The sequence below is a fragment of the Panthera pardus genome, unplaced genomic scaffold, assembly GCF_024362965.1.
Source record: "Panthera pardus isolate Hobbes unplaced genomic scaffold, ASM2436296v1 HiC_scaffold_13, whole genome shotgun sequence".
NCBI lineage: Eukaryota > Metazoa > Chordata > Mammalia > Carnivora > Felidae > Panthera > Panthera pardus.
The window spans coordinates 124,123,247-124,139,662 of record NW_026526688.1 but is presented as its reverse complement, the minus strand read 5'-3'; the positions used below and the strand labels follow the sequence as shown (position 1 = coordinate 124,139,662).

The window sequence follows — 16,416 nt, the reverse complement described above, 5'->3', positions numbered from 1 at the left end:
TTCCCACAGAGAATTCCCACAGTTCTCGAGGTTAGAAGTCTGAAGTCAAGGTGGCTGAGGTGCCGTGCTCCCTGTGATGGTGCTAGGGGGGAATTCTTTCTGCCTCATCTAGTTTTTGGTATTTGCAAGCAATCTTTGGTGTTCCTTGACTGGTAGATGCATCATTCTGGTTATATGGCCACCTCACAGTGTATCTTCAAATTGTTTTCTGTGTGTGTGTGTGTCTGTGTGTACAAATTCTCCCCTTTAATGAGAACACTAGTCGCTGGATTAGGCCTTACCCTAATAAGCTCATTGTAACCTGATTATTTCTGTAAAGACCCCATTTTCAAATAAGGTCACATTCATAGGCTAGAGGCTACGACTTCAACATATCTTTTTTAGGGGACACAATTCAAGTCCTTTACTCTGGTGATATTATTCATATGTAATACATTTAGATTCATTTGTTACAGTTTATATTTTTTTATGGATTCTAATTACCTTCTGGTGTTTTTTTTAAGTATTTGTACAATAAACTTTATTGCTTGTGATGTGCAGTTATGTGGGTTTTGCAAATGCATATACCACCATAGTTGTGGTACGGAACAATTCTACTGATGGCCAATTTGCCCCCTAGTACCCTTTTGTAGTTCCCCTCAACTCCTGCCACTAACAACTTTTTGAAGTTTTATTTCCCCTATATGTTCTCTTTCTTCCAAGTTTTTATTTTTAATTTTTTTTTTTGGTTTGGGTTTCTTTTTATTTGTTTTATCTGCTGTCTTTGATATTAAAGGATTTCCCAAAGTGCAGTGACCTTTGGCTATCTGTTCACATTTAAGAGTTGGGAAACCAAATGCTGATTAGAACCTCAGTCTTTGTAATATTGAGTGATGCCAGTAAACTGGGTGGCTTCAGAGTAGGGTGATTCTTTGGGCCATTTACTTAAGAGAACCCGTGGTGTTAGTATATTTTCTCGCAAATTCATGATGAGAAGGCCTAATCCTATCTGTAACCATAAAATTTCTGGAATCTGGTGAAGATGAATGTGTAAGGAGTCATGGACATATAAGATAGCACTTAAATTATTCCAAAATTTCAGAATGAAAATCCCAGTCTCAACTGTACCTGTGATGCCCCCACACCAGAGACTTTCAGTGTAATCTTCTTCAGACAATGCACTTTGTTATGGGTTGAATTGTGTCACCTCAAAATTCATATGTTGAAGTCCTACAGTGTCAGTTCAGCTTATTATATTGGGGTCACCAATTGTGGTTTCAGCTTATCACATTGGGGTCACCAATTGTAAGTTTGGCTTTCAGTTTTGTCCAGCAAAGCCAAGAGTAGCATAAAGGATTACTCAGGACTCCAAAAGTCAACAGGTGTGAGAGAGAGGCTAAAAGAAGTCTCCCAAGCTGCTCTCAAGCTCCAGTATTTACTAGGCATACATTACAGGAGAAGCATTGCAGAATATGTCAGTGGTTATGTGCCAGTAAGAACTCACAGAAAAGTGCAAAAAAAAAAAAAAAAAAAAAAAGAAAGAAATAAAAAGATAACCAAAGCATTCCCAAAACTACAAAAGAGCAGATGCCTTAAGCAGGGTGGAGAACAAGATAAGATATTCCATAGATAATATGGTCTAAGACATTCCTGAGCACAGGCAGGACCCATCCCTATATACATATTAACTAGATACTGGTCCACTATTTTCAGCAGAGCCAGAAAGCAGTGTAATGTGTTCCTTATAATCTCCTTAACCAAGACATAGCTATTTTATTTCCTACACTATAGAATGTGACCTTATTTGGAGATATATGATCTTTACAGAGGTCATCAAGAAAACATGAGGTTATTAGGTTGGGCCCTAATCTTGGTGTAACTGATCTTATAAAAGGAAAATTGGGGGACGCCTGGGTGGCTCAGTTGGTTAAGCATCTGACTTCAGCTCAAATCATGATCTCATGGCTCCTGAGTTCAAGCCCCACCTCAAGCTCTATACTGACAGCTCAGAGCCTAGACCCTGCTTCAGATTCTGTGTCTCCCTCTCTCTCTGCCCCTCCCCCACTCTCACTCTGTTTCTTTCTCTCTCTCAAAAATAAATATAAAAACACTTTTTAAAAAAGGGAAATTTGGACACAGAGAAAAGCACAAAGACAGTGTGAAGGCACAGGGAGAATGTCATAAGAAAATGAAAACAGAGATTGGGGTAATACATCTATAAGCCAAGGAATACCAAAGATTGCTGGCAAACCATGACAAGCTAGGAGAGATCCTTCCCTCTTAGCTATCAGAAGGAACCAATCCTGCAACACCTTGATCTTAGACTTCTAGCCTCCAAAACCATGAGACAATATATTTCTGTTGTTTAATCCTCCTTCTTTGTAGTATTTTGTCACTGCAGACCTAGCAAACAAATACAGTTCCTAAGAGTGACTAGCACATGATGGGGATTCAACTAATGCCAGTGCCTCAATTACATCCTCATGTATACACAAGAAATAAATGGAAGGATGCAGTAGTATATTAAGTGTTGTTGTAAAAGTTTAATAGCAGTTTTGAAGGCTAAAATTCCAAATCTCTCTTCTAGTTTCCCAGAGAAGAAAGGAGAGCAGGACAAGTGTCTGAGACCCTGGGGACCTGGGATATTTAGAACAGGAACCCTAGCACAGCACTCCTCAATAAAGGCATTTAGCTGCTCATCTGATTGACAAGAAAGACTTCTGGTCACAAGGAAGAATGAAATAAAATTTGTATTGGAATTAGTGTCAAATTAGTCATTCACCATTTATAGAGTACCATATGTTTAATCATTTTGGTGGGTGCAGAAGGCACAAGAATAAATGATTCCTGGCTTTCCTGTTGAAGAGCTTACAGTCTATCTGGGAGGAAGTCATAAAAATGTCATTAAAAAATCTTCCATAGTGACATAAAATAGAAATGATTAATAATAAGTAAGATAATTCCAGATACACTGAGGAATTAGATGTGGCAAGACATTGTATATGTGTATTGTTTCCAATTGTCAGCAATGAAGTTGTACTGAACCATTAGAACACTTTCTGGAACTCCTTACATCTTCTTTGGCTAGAACGACTTCATTGTTTGGGCTAAATTGTGATCATTGGAATTGAATGAAGTTAGTGAATGTCTGCATCAGAAAATCATTACAATATCCCTTCTCCAGAGTTTTCTATGTGCTTTATACCAAAGGCACAAGTGTTTTTGGTGGCTGATTTATTTGTTTCTGCTATCTACCAGCCAGGATCTTTATTATGGGTGCAAATATTATTTACAAAAGTCTAGTTAAAATTTAAATATTGGTTGCTTAGTGACATTTCATAAAAATTCTACAAAGAGAGATACCCTTTAAGACTGAACTCAAAAATCCTCTTCCTGTGGTCCCTAACATACAGATTGATTGTGTTTAATTACTAAGTATATAATAGAATTTGTCACGTTATATTATGGTTAGTTATTTCTACTGTTTTTGAATATTGTGCATGGTAAGGGGAAATAATTTATTTTTGCATTTCTAAATTTATTGTTTCTTTAAGAGTCAAATATATTGCTTTTCATTGAGGACCCACACCAAGAAATACATCCTTTGTTGTTGGGAAAACTAATACAAACATCTAGCATTTCCTGAGGGACAATTCCTGCATGGGCGGGGAGGGGGGGGGGGGTGCGTACAGAACGAATGAAAAGATCATTTAACTCTTTCCCAAGTAGACTTTACCAAAATTCTCTAGATTATGGTTCCATCTTTACCCTTACTTCCAGAAGTACCTGGTGCTGATTATCCTAATCATTTGGGGGATTCTGTGTGTATTTTTGCTTCTCAAATTTTGCTGCCATGGGATTCTATATTCTCGGTTCTATTTAATCAGCTATTATTTTCCAACTTCCAGATATATATATATATATATATTTGAATTTTTTTTGGACTTTTAAGTTTATGTCCAAAAGATAAATATCTATTATATTATTTTTGTGGGTTTTGGGGAAGGAATGAAAGCTAATGCCTGAATTCAACCCACCATCTTTAACAAGAAGATAGTGATTTTTATCTTTTTCTAAACAGAAGCTTAAAGCTTCCCCCAAATTCCTTATCATAGGGAACAAAAATTATAATGTAAAGATCTCAGGCTTTGGAATCAGAAATAAATATGGGCTTAAATATGACTGCATGTGACTCCAACTTTAATGTGGATGACAGATATGGAAATAGACCAAATGATGGGAGATGATTTCAGAGGTTATTGCATGACCTCATGTAGGATAGGTTGAGAACCTTGATCAGTGTTGTAAGAGTGAGTTCAAAAGAAATAAAAAGTACAAGAAATACATGGGAAGTAATATTTTTAGAATGAGTGATCCAGTAACATTTATGGAATGAGTCAAGCATGGCTTCATTATTTCTGCTTTGGGAAATTGTAGGAGAGCAATGTCACTCTCTAAGGAAACAAAAAGAGAAGAGGATTTAGAGAAGCTTCTGAGTTTAGTTGAAATTGTTTTCATCTTGTATTGAGTCATAAGTATATCCATATATACAGATGTCTGTATACTAGAACAAGAAAAACTAGAGAGCTCTGTTCTAAAGATAGATATTTGAGAGTTTTTAGCATGTAAATTGGCATTTGAAAACATGAATATAGATTTGATCATCCAGTAAGAGTAAGAAGGTTGGGAAGAAAACTGGGGGAAGAATCCTGAGGTCCATCATCAATCAAGGTACATAGTTTCCTCTCTTATTAATGTCCAATTTCCTAACTGAGAAACATGGATCAGGCCATGAAAAGTAATTAATTTCATTATAAGAGTCACTAAGAAGAGCATAGCATTCCCTTTTGGCAAGGACCACGCATAGAGTAATGCTCAAATTCTTTCTTCAGGGTGAAAAGAAAGCAAAATAGCAACACTATTTAACATGTTAATGTTGCCACTAACCTGTTTTCACATTTTCTTAACATTTAATAGTCTCAAGAAAATTCTTTATAAGGCATGTGCATTACAGTTAGGGAAAACAGAAAAAATTAAAATAAAGCTATAACTTGTAATCCCATCACCGAGAGTAAAAGATTTGAATATTTTGCCATATTTCTTTAGGCTCGTATGTGTTACATATTTAATAAAAATGTGATTATATTCCACATTCAGCTTTATGTCTTTACTATCACTTAACATTACATATTGTGAAATGTCTCAGAATTACCTTTAAGTAATACATTTTTTCCCCAGAAGAAAATTGGCAAAAGATTCAATACCATTCTGATTTTAATTTGAGAAAAAAAATCACTTTTGAATGAAGGTCTAGTTTTCCATAATTTGTCTCACCTTTGAAATCCAAGCCATTTGGATAATATCTATATATTTACAATATTTTTTCTGGGCCAATGTTTATAGCACCTCATATTTTCAGTTTTAAAACTAAGAAGATTCCCATCTGCCTGTTGTTCCTAAGGTACTCACTGAATACCAACAAATATATTGACTAAAGGTTATAGTAATAAATAATAGAGTTATGGACTACCAGCTGCTTTTAACCAACATTCTCACAATTCTTTATAAGCTTGGTACTGATCCTTGCATACATTTGAGAGCACATTGCTCACCTTGTGAGAGGTACATTAACTCTTTCAAGTCCCAAGGGCACCATTTAGTAAATGACTTCTTTAGTGCTCTAAATGTACCTTAGTGCCCTGAAAGAGACACATTAATCTTCAGAACATCCCATGAGTCCATAGGTCAGGAAATGGAATTTTCTTGGTTTTCTCAGCTCAGAACATTATGAAGCTTATATTATTACACAGGCAATTCTCATTGGATTCTATTTTCCTAAGTTCCTAAGCATCACCCAGATGCAAGGCCTTTAAAAGAAAAAAGAATTATTCACACAGAAGACTGTTTCAATTGAATTCCTAGAGTAACTAGAAAGAGAAATCCTGATTCTAATTGCATCATCAGAGTCTTTCTAACCGACTTACTACAGAAATAGCACACTTTAGTCATTCAAGGAAAGTGCAGATACAAAAATGATATGAAAATTTGGAGTCAGCCTTCAATTTTGTACTTAAAACAATTTGCTGATTACTGGACAAAAGAAGGATACTTTATGATTTACAACCGAAGAAGAAGAAAATTCTGATTAATTTTGTCAATTCAGTACAAGTCCCTAAGTTAAAATGGAAGATAATCAGTATGAAAAATGTATAGACTGCTATATTTAAAACTGTGGGGTATTTTTCCTTTAGTTTTTCTTTTTATCTGTGGCCAGATTTCTGTGACCACAATGTCAAGATACTATAACTCTTAGATTTAGGTCACTACTTTTTATTCCTCTTCTGATTTTGTCCACCTACAAAGTAAAGAGCAATATAAAAATGCCATACTTTTTCATATTAATATTGTCCACTTTTTAATTTAGTAAAATTCTATATTGGAGGAGTCTCACCTTCCCAAATGTAATTCTAGAAGAAATGAAAACAGGGGTCCTCAAGGTATATACCTTCTTTGGAATAAGAAAAAGAGTATAAAGTTCTTAGCCTAATCACTGGAATATATTTAAGGGTCAATGTTAGCCAAAATTGTTGAAAGCAAAATAAAAACAATCAAATAAAATTATTGGAATGTATTCCAATATGTTTAAGATTTTGAAGCTTTCTGAAAACATTCATATTTATTTAACTTTTTTTCTGAATCTGAAAAAACTCAAACATGAAGTTCACCAAGTTCTCTCAATAGAATGCCTAAGGGAAAAGAGATATGAAGAATAGTAGTACTTGGCCTTGAAAATCTGTGCCGTGAGCATAGGTCCTGCGGAAGGGTTGGGAAAGTGGTCTCCAGTTTCTTTTGTAATGTGCAAAGGATGATGTCAAATTCAAGTTTAGTCCAGGCTGGTAGCCAGAGTCTGATGGGAGAGAAGTTGCCTAGATTCTGCAGAAGTCTCCAGGTCTCCAGACTCCAGGAGTCTCCAGATTCTGCAGGGAGGCAATAGGGTCATCACAGACTCTCCATTCACTTTGTAGAAGAACGACAGCTCTAGCTAAGAGTTTAGAGGGCCAGATCCAACACCTGGTAACTAGGGATAGTTAAAAGTTAGTATGTCAAGAAAAAAATTAGGCTGAAGAAGTCTTAATTTCTTTTGCAAAAAAACCTACAATATAATGAGCACAATGAGATACATGCTATACAGAGAAACTAGTGAAATGAATTGTGATGGAAGACAGGAAGAAGGTTTCATTCAGAGGGCACAGAAATTACCATTTGAAAATTATAAAAACTAGTTCCAGTGCCAATGGGTATACAACCAAAGTGTCTTCTGCTTATCTGCAGAGATTTGCTTCTTACTTTAAATGAGTTGAGACTTCAAAAAATCACCTAAAAAGTATTTCACTGAGGCAATTGTGTCCAAAATTCTCTTATTTGATGTTGCATTTTTAATTGTACATTGTGACAGTAAATTTACTGCTGTGTAGCAGTTATTCCACAAAGGTTATTTTAATTTTTGTAACTGCAATATAGCACAATTATCCCCATTTTATGCAAGAAAACTGAGATTCAAACATGTTTAAGGATCAGTATCTCATTGAGCTGGGATTACTCATTGGTGTGTTTAGCTTCAAGTGGTTTCTATTACACTGCTTTTCGTTTCTTTTTTTAAAGTTTTTATTTAAATTCCAGTTAGTTAACATATAGAGCAATATTAGTTTTAGGTGTACTGATTCAGCACTTGCATACAACGTCTGGTACTCATCACGAGTCCACTTCTTAATCCCCATCATTTATTTAATCCATCCCCTACTCACTTCCCCTCTGTTAACTATCAGTTTGTTCTCTATAGTTAAGAGTCTGATTCTTGGTTTGCCTCTCTCATTTTTTCCTTTTGCTCATTTGTTTTGTTTCTTAAATTTCACATATGGGTTAAATCATATGATATTTGTCTTTATCTGACTTATTTTACTTAGCATAATACTCTCTGGCTCCATCCATTTCTTTGCAACTGGCAAAATTTCACTTTTTTGTGGCTGAGTAATATTCCATTGTGGAAATGTTTATATTTATATCTACATGTGCATCTTATATATGTGTGTGTGTATTTGTATGTATACCTTGTGTATATATAAAATATTGGCAAATGACATGTCCGATAAAGCATTAGTATCCAAAACATATAAAGAACTTATAAAACTTAACACCCAAAAACAAGTAATCCAATTAAAAAATCAGCAGAGGATATGAATAGACATTTTTCCAAAGAAGACAACGGAAACATGAAAAGATGCTCAACATCACTCATTATCAGGGAAACAAATCAAAACTACAATAATATATCACTTCACACCTGTCAGAATGACTAAAATCAACAACACAAGAAACATGAGGTGTTGGTGAGGATGTGGAGAAAGGAATACTTGTGCACTGTTGGTAGAAATCAAACTCGTGCCACCACTCTGGAAAATGGTATGGAGTTCCTCAAAAACTTATAAATAGTACTACCCTATGATCAAGCATTTGTACTACTAGGTATTTAGAGAAAGAGTACAAGATACTAATTCAAAGGGATACATGCACCCCTATGTTTTTAACAGCATTATCTACAATAGCCAAATTATGGAAACAGCTCCAGTGTCCATGGACAGATGAACAAATGGATAAAGAAGTGAGATGTGTGTGTGTGTGTGTGTGTGTGTGTGTGTGTGTGTACACATACATGTAGAATAGGTATTAACTCTTCTTTAAATGTTTGGTAGAATTCGCCTGTGAAGCCATATGGTCCTGGAATTTTGTTTTTTGTGAGTTTTATGATTACTGACTCAATTTCTTTTCTGGTTATTAGTCTGGTCAAATTTCTATTTCCTCCTGCTTCTGTTTTAGTAGCTTATATTTTTGTACGAATTTGTCCATATCTTCCAGGTTGTTTAATTTATTGGCATGTAATTCATAATATTCTCTTATAATCGTTTGTATTTTTGTGGTGTTGGTTGTTATTTCTCCTCTCTCATTTGTGATTTTATTTATTTTAGTCCTTTCTCTTTTCTTTTTGGTGAGTCTGGCTAAACATTTCTCAATTTTAATATTTTTTTTCAAAGATCCAGCTCCTGGTTTCATTGATCTGTTCTATTGATTTTTTAAGTTTCTGTATCATTTATTTCTTCTCTAATCTTTATTATTTTCTTCCTTCTGCTGGCTTTACATTTGTTTCTTGTTCTTGTTCTAGCTCCTTTAGGTGGAAGGTTAGGTTGTTTATTTGAGATTTTTATTGCTCCTTGAGTAGGCCTGCATTGCTGTATACTTCCATCTCAGAACAGCTTTTGCTGCATCCCAAAGATTTTGTACATTGCATTTTCATTTTCATTTGTTTCCATGTATTTTTTAATTTCTTCTTTAATTTCTGCTTGACCCATTTAATATTTAGTAGCATATTGTTTAACTTCCATGTATTTGTGATCTTTCCAAAATTTTTCTTGTGCTTGGCTTCTGGTTTCACAGCATTGTGATCAGAAAATGTACATGGTATGGGGTGCCTGGGTGGCTCAGTCAGTTAAGCGTCTGACTTTGGCTTATGACTCATGGGTCATGATCTCTCCATCTGTGAGTTTGAGGCCCGCGTTGGGTTCTGTGCTGACAGCTCTGAGCCTAAAGCATGCTTCGGATTCTGTCTCTGTCTCTGTCTCTGTCTGTCTCTCTCTCTCTCTCTGCCCCTCCCCCACTCACACTCTGTCTCTCTCTCTCCCTCTTAAATAAATAAATAAACATTTTTAAAAAGTACATGGTATGATTTCAATCTTTTTGTATTTGCTAACCTAATATATGGTCTATTCTGGAGAATGTTCCATGTGCACTTGAAAAAAATATGTATTCTGCTGTCTTGGGATAGAATGTTTAAGTATGTTTGTTAAATCCATCTGGTCTAGTGTGTCATTCAAAGCCATTGCGTCCTTGTTGATATTCTGTTTAGATGACCTGTTTTTTGATGTCAGTGGGGTGTTAAAGTCCCCTGCTGTTACTTGTGTTATTATCAATTAGTTCCTTTATGTTTGTTATTAATTGTGTTAGATATTTAGGTGCTTTCATGTTGGGTGCATAAATATTTACAATTGTTCTATCTTTATGAATATAGAATGTCCTTCTTTGTCTCTTTTTAAAGTCTTTGTTTTAAAGTCTAGTTTGTCCAATATAAATATTGCTACTCTGGCTTTCTTTTAACAGCTATTTGCATGATAAGTGTTTCTCCACCCCTCACTTTCAATCTGTAGGTGTCTTTAGGTCTAAAATAAGTCTCTTGGAGGCAGTAGATATATGGATCTTTTGGTTTTAACCATTTGACACCCTGTCTTTTTAAAACAAGTTTTTGTTTTAGAGAGAGAGAGAGAGTGCAAGCAGGGGAGAGGGGCAGAGGTAGACAGAGAATCTTAAGCGGGCTCCAGAATCAGCATGGTGCCCCACATGAGGCTCAATCTCATGACCTTGGGATCATGACCTGATTTGAAATCAAGAGTCAGATGCTTAACCAACTGAGCCCCCCTGATGCCCTGACCATATGCCTTTTTTTTTTTAAGTTTATTTATTCTTGAGGGATAGAGAGAGACAGAGCATGAGCAAGGGAAGGGGGGAAGGGCAGAGAGAGAGGAGGAGACCCAGAATCTGAAGCAGGCTGCAGGCTCTGAGCTGTCACCACAGAGCCTGACATGGGGCTTGAACTCACGAACCGCGCGATCATGACCTGAGCCGAAGCCAGATGCCCAACTGACTGAGCCACCCAGGCACCCCGCAACCATATGCCTTTTGATTGGAATTTATATTTACATTTGAAGTAATTATTAATAGATATGTATATATTGCCATTTTATTACTTGTTTTGTCATTGCTTCTGGAGATTTTCTCTGATCCTTTCTTGTCTTCATCATGTTTGTCTCTCCTTTGTACTCTAAGAGTCCCCTTTAATATTTCTTGCAGGGCTGGGTTAGTGGTCACAAACTTCCTTAGGTTTTATTTTCTGGGAAATTCTTTATCTCTCCTTCTGTTCTGAGACACTCCCTGAAGTACCAGGCTCTGGGCACTACATGACTCTTTTTCATAAGGTCATTGCTTTCAGAAGCAGGAGACATAACTGGCTTTTCTAACACAGAGAAGGAGGCAGAGACTTAGACAAATGCCAAGAGGGAGGAAATTTATTCTTTTTTTCTTCTTTTATTTTATTAATGTTTATTTATTTTTGAGAGAGAGAGACAGAGCACGAGCTGAGAAGGGGCAGAGAGAGACAGAGACACAGAATTTGAAGCAGACTCTAGGTTCTGAGCTGTCAGCACAGAGCCCGATGCAGGGTCTGAACCCACAAACCATGAGATCATGACCTGAGCCAAAGTCGGACACTTAACAAACTGAGCCACCCAGGCATTCCTGAAGGAATTAATTTCATATGCAAGAAAAAGATAAGGCCACAGCCATAGATGTAAGCAAAATAGATGTAAGTAACATGCCTGATGGAGAATTTAAAGCAACAATCATAAGGATACTCACTGGGCTTCAGAAAAGAATGAAGATATCAGTGAGATCCTTACCACAGAGATAAAAGAGTTAAAAAAGAATCATAGATGGACAACACAATAAACAAGATTGGAAACAGGCTTGATGCAAAGAATAATAGGCTGAAAGAAGCATACATACAAACTAGTGACCTGGAAGACAAATTAATGGAAAATAATGAAGCTGAACAAAGGAGGGAAAGATGAATTATGCCACATGAGAATAGACTTAGGGAACTCAGTGACTCCATCAGATGTAATAACATTCATATTATAGGAGTCCCAGAAGAAGAAGAGAGAGAAAAAGGAGCAGAAAATATATTTTTCAAAATAATTGCAGAATATTTCCCTTATCTGCAGAAGGAAACAGACATCTAGATCCAGGAGGGAGAGAACTTTCATCAAAATCAACAGAAGTAGGCCAACACCAAGACATATTGCAATTACATTTGCAAAATATAGTGATAAATAAAAAATCATAAAAGCAGCAAGACAAAAGAAGTCCTTCACTTACAAGGAAAAACCCATAAGGCTAGCTGGATATTTCTCAACAGAAACTTGGCAAACCAGAAAGGAGCGGCATGATGTGTTCAAAGTGCTCAGTGGGAAAAATCTGCAGCCAAGAGTACTCTATCCAGCCAGGCTACCATGCTCCTTTTCATACCTGGGTTTTGTAATAATTAGGAATATGTCATGCAAAATGTAAAGGGTTTTTTTATTGGCTCATATACTTCAAATGACCAGAGATAAGGCAGGCTTGGCTTACTGCAGTGGAGGGTTGAACTCTGTTCTATGGGGCAGCTCTGCCTGTCGTCTTCCCACACTTCCGTGCTCCACCAGGCTACAAAGTGTCAAGTGTCACATCCAGGCACCATACCATCAGGTAAAAAAGTCACCCAGTGAATAAAAGCCCTGCATTTCATTCTGGTTGGACCAACTCATTTCAAGTGCACTGGACAGTCACTGAGGTGGGGAAGTGTGAGTTATGCTAAATGGCTAAAGCCATCTAGTGTTTCTTTCCTGCTGCCAGAGGTAGAAACTAAATAACTGCTTCCTAGTGGCAAAGGAAAGGAATGGATGCTTTGCACAGAAGGAAACCACTAATTTCCACTACAAGTTTTAGTAAATGTGGAGTGAATTAAATAGAAAAAAATGATTTGTTTTTAAAACTTTCTGTCAGATAACTATTTTTATTTTGGTAAATACTTTTATTTTTAAGTTGCTAACTCTGTTCCCATTATTATTTAGTATTCTTGTGCCATAAACAAACAAATAAATCAGCATAATTGCAAAGTTTAAATTATTGCAGTTTAATTTCTTAAAATTTTCCAAATTCTTGAAGTAAAACAAATATGAAGGTTGAAAAATTATAAATATAGGAAAAGTTTTGGGAAATATTCCTGGAAAAGCAGTTTGAAAATTACCCGATAAGTTAAAAATAAATGAATATTATTTTCATGAGTTTGCGGAATGAACTTTGTGGTTAGTACCCTGGTTACTATTCTTGCACAGAGACAATCATCTTAATATAATCATTACTGATGATGCTAAATTGGGACCGAGCTATTCACAGCAGGCAGCACTAACAAATGAGCAGCCTGACACTCTTTAAAGCATAGGAGAAAGAACCAAATGCTATCATTATGGATCCTTTCTCCATTCCCAAAATACAGACAACATGCCCAGGAAAGTATAAGGAAACCTAGAAGCAGTCACACAAATAGCAAATGGAACACTGTGACAATGAAATATTGCTCAGTACTAGAAAAGAATGGGGTGAATAAACAATTTTCCTTGGCCTATTGCTACCTGACAGAACAGAAGTGAAAGCTGAAGAGCCATCTCTTTTCCTTGTCCTATAAAACCTACCCGGGCTTAATATAGTTCCAGGAACAGATATTGAGCTCAATAAATATTTGTGGGACTCATAAAAGTACCAATGAGAGCAGTATTAAAAATAGCCACCATTCTCAGATATTTCTTAGTGACTAGAGTATTTATCCTTAAGCAGGTGCTTTCTGTGTTCAAAGTGCCTGGTATTTCAGTTCTGGTATTCTCTCTCCTCAAATTCCCTAAAGGATTTCTTTTTTGTCTCTCCATCAGCATATCTCTTATTACTTCATAAATAAAATAGAATCCATCAATGGGAAAAGTGCCTAGCCATCTACTTCTCTAGTTCTTGTCTGTCCTTGAGAGCACCCATGCTTCCAACTCCCAAAGATCTCACTTTCACTTGGACACTTTGCCCCTTCTGAATTGCTTTATCAATTTTCTCTCTTTTCCAGATATTCTAACTCCACCTCTCTCTTACCTTTCACCATAGAAATATACTCAGTTTTCCTCCTTCCATATTTGTTTTTAAAAATGAACTTTTTCTGATCTCTCAAATTTTTCAAGTTGAGACTGTCTCCCTCCTTCTCTTAGTCACCAAATTGTGTAAAATAAATTGTCCACCCTTGCTTTCCCCATCTCCTCAATCCCGTCTCACCTAAATCAATTACAATTTGATCTCTATCTTCACCATTCTAATAAAGTGACACAAACCTCACAAGAAATCCTGATTTCCAAATTCAGCTGGACCATTTCCACATGGAGGTACACATACCCTAAGTGGACAGGAAACAGTGCACATGGCTATATGAACAGAACATCAGATGTTTGTCCTTCTACACGCTTAGCACAAAGCTGTGCAGAGAAAACGTCTGTTAAATAGAAGCATGCAAGAATTCCCATATGAAAGTGTGTAGACAAAATGTGCAGTGCTCATAATACATTCTTATTTTTTTACATATTCTCCAAGCTTTTACTGCAAATATATGTTGCAAAAAGTACAGCATTTAAATTACAATCTGTTGTGTACTTTCCGTTATACTGCTCTGAATAAATATCTGAAATGCCTTGAGTGCTGAATGCCAAAGATGATTGAAATCCCTCTGAGCCATAAATTTAAAATGTGTTCTCTGTGGTGGTGAAGATTTTGCATTATGTAAAAGATATAATTGGATACTCTATCCTGAAAGAAAGACAGGATAAATATTACAGAACTCTGCATATCTGATTTCCCTCCTTTTAAAAGTAGAAATAAATTGTATCAGCTTACATGAAAGTGGAATATAAAATATAAAATGATACAAGTCAACATCCATTTTGTTTTTTCTCTGATTCAAGTAGCCCCTAATTTAAACATTCAGACCAGCATCTGATTTTTTGTTGTTGCTATTGTTAAATTCAGTCTAGCATCTCACTGAATGAATAAGAATTTCAGTCTGTTGAGTGAGGAATTAGATCTTGAAATTTCAGTCTGCTAAGTCTCTGAGACTCTCACCTGCTACCAATGCCAGATCATAGCAGAGTTATTTTTCAGTAGTTTTCCAAACGGGGTTAGCCAAAGAGATGCGGCTTAAAACCTGTAATTTTCAAGGCTAACAATTTCCCAAACATTTTCCAAGCAGACTAAAGAGAAACAAGCATTTAGAAAAATTATGCTTACTCTATAAAGGCCTTTAGAGAGGGAAAAGTCATATTTTATAAAGGCAAATAATTTCTAAACTAGGAATTTTACATTGCTGGGTAGTTAGCCATCAGGAATTTGTTTACATGGTTTAATTACTACATATCATCACCTATAAGCAGAGTCCTAAGAAGCATATGTTGGATAACAGGAGATAAATCAGTGCAAGAATTAACTTGTCCTGGTCACTGCTACAGCAGCATGCAAGAGTTAACCGGTTAATAATGGGTACTAGGATGGGCTCGTGGAGTTTAAAGTGGTAATGGAGGAGCAGGTAATACAAGAGCAATGGGTGTCATCCTTGCATAGTGGCATTGCTAATCTTCTCTGTAGCATCCCAATTTTACTATATGTGCTGCCAAAGTGAGCATGATACAAGAGGAATGGGAAGTAGATAGAGACATTTTTATACTCATAGTTTTGTCTAGAATCCAGCCTAACTGCCAGGTAAATGAAATTGTGTGTGTGCACGTGTGTGTTTTTAGGATAAGAAATAATGTTTAAAATCATCCATTTCAAGGAATACTGCCAATCAAATGGAAAGATGACTGACGTGTTTGTTCTATTGGCAGATGGTTTAGATGTTGATTTTGTTCGTGTATAAGCTGTTTGGCTTGGGTGTCTGCATACTGCTTTTTGAAGGTGACTAAAAATCTCTGCACCTGCCAAATCTCATATTTAACATTCAACAGTTGGTGCTGGCAGGAATATCATTCAGAGATAAAAATCTCCATTAGTCATGCTATTTTAGGTGGACTATTACCAAAACCTAAGCAAATGGCAACGTGGATTAACTCAAACTTAAATTCAAGTTCTAATTTTGTCCTTTAAGCCTGCTAAGACATTTAGTCTAATACTCAGCACTTAATCAGCTTTACAAAAGCATCATGGTAACATGAGAAAACAGTGGCGTTTACTACATTTTAATTACCTTAATGACCTGCAAATGTAGAAGCATCAGTCCCCAAAATTTGGGGAGCTGCTTATGTTTCATCATATTAAGTAAGCTTTGAAATATATTGCAATAAACTTTTCTGTATTTTTTTTTTAGTTTCTATGTTACATCATAATTGGGTTATTTATTTTGCTCATACCCTTATAGTTAGAGATATCTCATTTGGAAAAGCAAGAAAATGTGCCTTGTAAAAATGTCATGTTGGTAATATCATGCCTCTACCTACTATCATAGACCATTGATTAAAATGTGATAGCCTCTTTTTTAATTAAAGAAGAAATCAGGCATTACTCATTAAAAGTGGATACTATATTAACACAAATATATATTGTATTTTTAAATGTATAACATTTACACAAAAACTATAATATCTCTTAAAGATTTTTACCTGTTTTGTCATACCAGAAAACAATGTTTAGTGTAATAACAGCAGCTATTTCAGATAT

At 35.8% G+C, this 16,416-nt stretch overlaps 1 non-coding gene across 1 annotated transcript; it reads right to left on the bottom strand.

Annotated features, from left to right (window-relative positions):
- Positions 1-15,281: 15,281 nt before the first annotated feature.
- LOC128776794 (U6 spliceosomal RNA) lies at positions 15,282-15,386 on the bottom strand. Its single transcript, XR_008421963.1, has one exon. It is a non-coding gene; the product is annotated as a U6 spliceosomal RNA (small nuclear RNA).
- Between the last annotated feature and the right edge of the window lie 1,030 nt (positions 15,387-16,416).